Source organism: Alosa alosa, chromosome 5 (genome assembly GCF_017589495.1).
Source record: "Alosa alosa isolate M-15738 ecotype Scorff River chromosome 5, AALO_Geno_1.1, whole genome shotgun sequence".
NCBI classification, from domain to species: Eukaryota; Metazoa; Chordata; class Actinopteri; order Clupeiformes; family Clupeidae; genus Alosa; species Alosa alosa.
The window spans coordinates 26847988-26855288 of record NC_063193.1 but is presented as its reverse complement, the minus strand read 5'-3'; positions in this window follow the sequence as shown (position 1 = coordinate 26855288).

Here is a 7301-nt window from a genome sequence, read left to right as displayed (position 1 = left end):
TCATTTCATTTATTTTCATTATAAAATCAATCTCTTTTTAATTCCATTAAGGCTTTTTAATTCCATTAATTAATTTATTAAGGCATTACGATCAATTTCCAAAATATGTTTTTTTATTCCTCTTTTTAGTCAACTTAAGCATGGGTGTATTGATGTGCACTATATATACAGGGATGTAGTGGGGGCTAAACACAAGTAAAAACAGTTTATCCACCTCTGAAATTTTAGAAAAAGAGTTTATCCACCTTTCAAAAGAGTTTACTCACCAATTGCAACTTTTAACATTCAAAAATCACACTGTATTATCCACATTCACAATATGTACACTCATCAACACTCTATTCAATCCATTAAATATTACTGTAATAAACATTAGACAATAACCTCCACCATCATCAAACATGTTCTGAATGCCTTTTTAAAAAATCTGATACCGCATGGCACAGTCCATCTTACCGTGATCACAGAATTCATAGTTTACTCACCGCTTATTTGACCACTACACTTATGTAAAGGCCTTTGGTAATTAAAACAACCCCACAATAGCACAGCCCCTCCACCATAATTCTCATTAGGCATGGGGTTCTTTTCAGTATAGCCATTCTTCTATGTACACCAAACACACCTAAAGTGTTTCTAGCCAAAGAGCGCAATTTTCATTTCATCTGACAATTAATAGACCACACTTCCAGACAAAGTCACTGTACCATTCAGTAACTCCATGCCATTCACATTGGTAATTAAATGACTGGACAGGTGTTTACATGCCCTCTAAATAATCTATTAGCAGTGAGGTCACTTTTTGAAGATTTTTTTGGGGACTTGGTGACCCCAAGATGATACCTTTGTCTGTAACTCTCCAACAGTGGTTCTTGCCCATCTTACCATCCTCCATACTGTAGGGGGGCAAGATAACCATTTCCAGATAATTACATTAGGGTACTGTATTATGCTGTTATGTATGTATATATTATTATCTTTGACTTTATCTGGTTACCCTTCCCTGTAACTGGAACTGCGACTGGATGTCCTTGGTGATAGCATGGAGTCCAGTGGTTAATATGTTTATTAGGACTGTAGGCTGAATCTCACAGAACCTCTTTTCTGATCCAATGACACTCTCTGACTCATCAATCAGTCACAGAACCTCTGTGTGCTGCGCATTTATATGTGTTTCTAAAAGCTACATGATCACAGGAGGATATCACAGTGATTAATCTAGAATTCAGTGTATGCTGGATCATTTAAGCACTGTAAAAATGTGATTAATAGCCTGGACTTTTATTGCTTTTATTGCTTCAATCGCCAAACTCAACCTGCTTTTATTTGGACCAGCCTGGCCTTTAGTTAGCCTGGAGATTCCAGACCCTGGTAGATTAAGGGTCTGGCCACGAATAATGTCATGGCCCAACTCGACGGGCGGGACCAAACGTGCATTTGAAAATCTCACTGCATGCAATTGGATAACACAATACGACCAACGTTTACTGACTGATTCCAGACTTCGACGCAATTGGATAACACTACGACTGTCATGGAGTTAGTTAGGGAGTCACCACCACTTTCTTCTGCCATTCTTTACCATGTTGGTGAATCTGAATGAATTTAGATAGATAGATAGATAGATAGATAGATAGAGATAGATAGATAGATAGATACTTTATTGATCCTCAAGGGGAAATTCAAGCCTTTGACTGTAGAGACTTTAGTACTGTGGTGTTCATTGCTTCTGTAAAATGAACTGAACGATTAAATTTAGAGAGGAATGTAACCGATGTAATGATGTGTATTGCATAACCCTGTTGGGAACTGAACGATTACATTTAGAGAGGAATCTAACCGATCTAATGATGTGTATTGCATGTGACTTAGTGACTTACAGAGACCAATTGCAGGGACAGTCGGTGGGGCCTTAAGCAGTCGAAAGATTTGATCATTCATTATAACCCACAGTGTAATATAACTCAGATTAGCAAGAATTACACCAAGCAGTCAGTGTCCTTGATAACTTGTTTTTGGTTGGGTCAACCTGTTCCTCTTATCAGTTTTATGATCTCATTGCTGGCTCATTCATACAGTCTCCCATCTACACACACACACACACACACACACACACACACCCTTGATAGAGCATTGGTAGCACAAATGTCAAGACACACACCCAGTCACCCACCTGTGCCTGACAGTGGCTGCCAGAGGGAAGTACCAGGGCTGCATGTCATGCCGCTATCAGGCGGCGCTCACCTTTACCTCCTCTTCCACCCTTATCTCCCGTGCCACCATCATGCCAATCAGAGGCATGATAGCTGTTGATGTTGTTTTTTATTCAGCTCCTTTCCTTCGTCCTTGGCCCACTTGGCCCACGTGCAGGCAGTCGATAACTGAGTGATTAGATCAGGCAGGCAAATGAACAAGTGAAAGGATAGAAAGAAGGAATAACTGTTGCAGCACTTCACAAGCTACAGTATTCATCCCCTTGGATATTTCCACTTTTATTTGGTCTTTTTTACAATCATTTACAGAAATCCCCTCTTTAATGTCAAAGTGAATGCAATATCATATTACATATCATCTTACATATTATATTACACTGAAAATGAAATGATATATGGTTGACTAATGATTCAAATAAAATATCAGTTCTAGTTTTATCAGTTCAGCGCCAGGGCGTTACTGTGTCTTCAAGATGAAGGGGGGGGGGGGGAGTTAGCCTAAAACTTAGCAAAGGTTCAGGAGTGTCAACCCCAGGACAATTGGGGTTGACACTCCTGAACCTTTGAATTTATACTCTTCAGTAAATGTGCAATGTGCAAAATGTGCAAATTTATACTCTTAAGTAAATGTGCAATTTCTGCACACTTTCAGTCAGAGAATAGGGCCCACAGTATGCCTATAACATGCATGCATGATCTGTTCCCTCACTATGTGTGGACATCATAGTGTTAAAGACAGAGATTTAGGCCTATCCAAATAGATTTCCAGCTTAGTGCATTAGCTGAGTGGAGGCAGTAGAGGCAGTGGTTCTCAAACTGCCATGATCAAAGACGCTTGACACAGCAGTCAGATTTTGTAAAGGTCTTCAAGGGAAATTCTTGCTTTTCATAAATGGTGTATTTTTTCTCACGAAAGCATAGAATCACTGACTAACAACACAACTAACTAGCTACGATGGGAGGGAAACGGGGGGACAAACACTACCGTTTTGAAAGTTGAGGGAGACACGCCCCCCCCCCCCCCAAATAATGCCCCTGCTCAGTGCTGTGTTTGACACTGTGGATTATAAAATAGTATAGTATTAGTATATATAATCTTTTGATCACGTGAGGGAAATTTGGTCTCTGCATTTATCCCAATTTGTGAATTAGTGAAACACAATCAGCACACAGTGAACACACAGTGAGGTGAAGCACACACTAATCCCGACGCAGTGAGCTGCCTGCTACAGCAGCGCTCTGGGAGCAGTGAGGGATTAGGTGCCTTGGCACTTCAGCTGTTCCTACTGGTCGGGGTTTGAACCAGCAACCCTATGGTTACAAGTCCGAAGCGCTAACCAGTAGGAATTAAGGTCCTTAATTCTTTCAGATTTTATAGACAAGGCAATGTTTCCATTGTCACCATTGGCAGTTATGAATCTAATGGAGTGGTTATGACATGTGGAATCCCCCAGGGATCAGTTCTCGGGCCTACTCTGCTCATGCTGCATTTAGGTCTAATTCTACATAAGAACAACATTGATTCTCATAGTTATGTGGATGATACAGATATGTCATTCTTATCTTCAACCAATGTTCTCAATTTTCAGAGTAAATGAATAATTGGCTGAGCCATTTTATTCAGTTAAATAAAGACAAAACAAAGGTTATTGTGTTTACAAAGAGACGATAATTAAGTCTAACAACTAGAATAAGTAGAAACAACAGAAGTTGTATGAAAGGACTTTTCATTGAAGGTACACAGATTGATAATACATTTAGACAATGTCTGAATGGGATGAAAAAGGAAATAAACAGCTAAAAGTGAAATGAAATTAGAAAGAAGAAACATCTGACAAAAACAGAAGTCAGTGAGAATGTAATAAACAAACAGGATTAAAAGTGATATATGAGTAAAGCAATAACATAAAACAAGAGAACAGAAAGTTAAAAGTTAACCAAATGAAAGCAATAATAAAGTCAGATTTCCCTTTTACCTGCTATATTATATCAAAGCAATCACCAACACAGAATTTCCAGCAAATGATTGTTGGTGTGCACAGTGCTTTGGACATTTTGTCGTGGTATTTACAGATCTTAAGTGTGTAGAGCTTGTTGTGTTGCATGCTTGTTTGGTTTGCTGTCTCTCACCTGGGGGTCTCCTGAGCTGGGTGTTCCATGGTTCTATTTAATCTCCCGATTCTCATCATCTCATCAGCGGCCACTTCTGGTTTGGGACAAATCGGTGAAAACAAACATATGCGCTATATGTCAAGAGGAAATGACAATACCACAATGTTGAGAATACTGAAGAGAATCAGCCAGTATCCTCTGCAGTACCCTCCATTTTTACATGATACTTTGACTGTATCATACTAACTTGTACTAAATGTGAGTTATTTGTATAAATACATTCCTCTTTGTCAACTGTCAACTGTCAGGAACCATACACTTAATCACCATCAAACGTGTATTTAAAATGCTCGTTATAACTTGGTTTTGTACCAGCATACATGTTTACAATGTTTTGCTTATAATCACACTAACCTTCTCTTCATTATAATGTCTAAGAGCACTTGGAAGTGCTGTTAAAAAAAGCCATAACGTTTTACAGTATTTTGCATCTTTCCCTATTGCTTTTGTTCTCTGCTAGCTGGAAGTGAGACTCAAATGAGTTATAATGGCCTGCTGTTGAACAACAGTTCTGTTTTATGAGAGCTGTAGAGTCCAGTCGAGTCGGGCAGGGTGGGACTGTGGACCAGGGCTGGCCCAGTTTCAAGAAAGGTTATTGGCCTGGAGGTCATTGCATTGCCTGTCTAAGCTACGGATCTTGTGAGGTAGGGGGTTGAGCAGCAGAGATAGTCACCAGGACAAGATAGATCCAGTACGAAGAAAAATATTTATCTAAAGCTGCTCATAAGCACTATTTATAGTGACAGTGAGAATTTTGCAGATCTGAAGAGTCTGAAATGAAGTGAATGTTAATCAAAGCAGAATGATAGCACTGTGGCATTGCTGACATGAGTATGTGTGTCAGAACATCACTTAAGAAGTGAGAGAAGAACATCACTTCAGAAGATGTAGTAAAGCCGTTGTGCTATAGATTTAGATAGATATAGAAAGCTGTTTGCTATCCCAGTATGAACAGAGACAAAGAGACAGACAGAAAGAGAGAAAGGGAGAGAAATTATGTGCATATGTTCAATACATGTTCAGATGTATATTATTTTTTAATGCTATTACTTTATGTACAAAAAGCCGTTTCCGTAAAGCACTGAATTTGAGTTTGAGAGAGAGAGAGAATTCAGAGAGAGATGAAAGAGAATGTTTGATGAAGCTGGTTACAGACATGATGAAATGCCCATCATGCCACAGTGCTGCATGAAACAGAGAGGGTTATGGTGCTCTGAAGCTTGCCTACTTCACACTCTGTTTGTCCTCTATAGGCACCCATAGACGTGAGGACTGGTGAATAGGATACAGGACTGGTTAGAATCAGAGGGCCCCCTTCAGCAAACACCCATCAGCCGAGATAACAACTGTACCAGCAGCCCCTCCTTCTCCCTGACAGGTGATCTGATACACAATCTACTTAGGGTTGTGTGTGTGTGTGTGTGTGTGTGTGTGTGTGTGTGTGTGTGTGTGTGTGTATGTGTGTGTATGTGTGTGTGTGTATGTGTGTGTGCACATGTGTTTTATCTACACAAAGGTTAGTTGCCACAGTAAAAATTGTAATGCAGAGGAAGATTATGCGTATCACTGGTCCCTTCCATTCAAAGATTTATGGTCTGCCTGTTTCATCACAAAATGATGGTTGTACTGTATCTATCTTTAAAAAAAAAGAAAACAAAACTTGAATTTCCCCTTGGGGATCAATAAAGTATCTATCTATCTATATCTATCTATCTATCTCAGTCATTCATACATTTTTAAACTTCTAACAAAAAGTGATTTTTAATGTTTTTGCCATAATAAAAAAAAATAACCAGCCAAACTGAATTAAGCGAACAATAATCTATTTCCTTTACTTCCATTTATTGTGTTATGTTTCTAAAGGTAATGTCCAGAGTGGGCTACAAATATTTCCCTCTACTGAAACTCAAACACCAGGGCGGTTACATGTATGTGTCCACAGCGATACCTTGGTCATGCTGCCCAGTCTGGGGATCAGTGACCCTAATCGCATGGCAGTCGACCAACTTCTGCAAGCATTTAGTCGTAGCCCTTTTTTTCTAATCCCTCTTGATGAAAACAAACCAGTGTCGCCATAAGGTAGCCAATACACCAATCAATTTCACAACAAGAGGGAAAGAAAGAGAGAGAGAGAGAGCAAGAGAGAGGGAGAGAGAGAGAAAACAGCATTGAAAAAAAAGAAGAGCAGACAACAGTAGAAGACAAGAAAAGAAAGCAAAGGATGGATGTTGTATTGGGATCTAATGGGTCTCTTACTCTTAGTGTTCTACCAGTGACTCAAAACTTTTTTACATTTACATGTCCACATGACTAACTGTGGTTAATGATTAATATTAAAACAACTAGATGTACCGCAGAATGGTACAAAATATGACCGCCGCCCAGTCCAGCACATTTTTTCCACAAAAATAAGTCACGCTTAAAGGCATATATGATTCAAACTGTCTCACTGCATTGCATTATGCACACTCAATTCTCACTGGTATCTGCTAGACAACAAGTAACAAAACATGATTAGTTCATAGATTTCACATGTAAAATACATTTTATACAACCCCATCCCCATCTTGCCTGTTCATAATTCTGAGAAATTCTTGAATTGTGTGCATGTGTGCGTGTACATGTTTATGTTTATGTTTATGTGTGTGTGTGTGTGTGTGTGTGTGTGTGCGTGCGTGCATGTGCTTGTGTGTGCCTGTGTATGTGCCTGTGTGTGTGCATGTGCAGGCATGCGTACATATGTCTACTGTGTGAGTATGTGTCATACGTATGATTACTGTGAATGTATGTGTGTGCGTGTGTATCTGTTTATGCACATGTGTGCATATGGAATGGGTTAACATGACCCCTGGAGGCAAACATACGCAAAAAATCCTAGGCCTCAAGATATTCACAGAAAACTCTGTTGGTGTACGG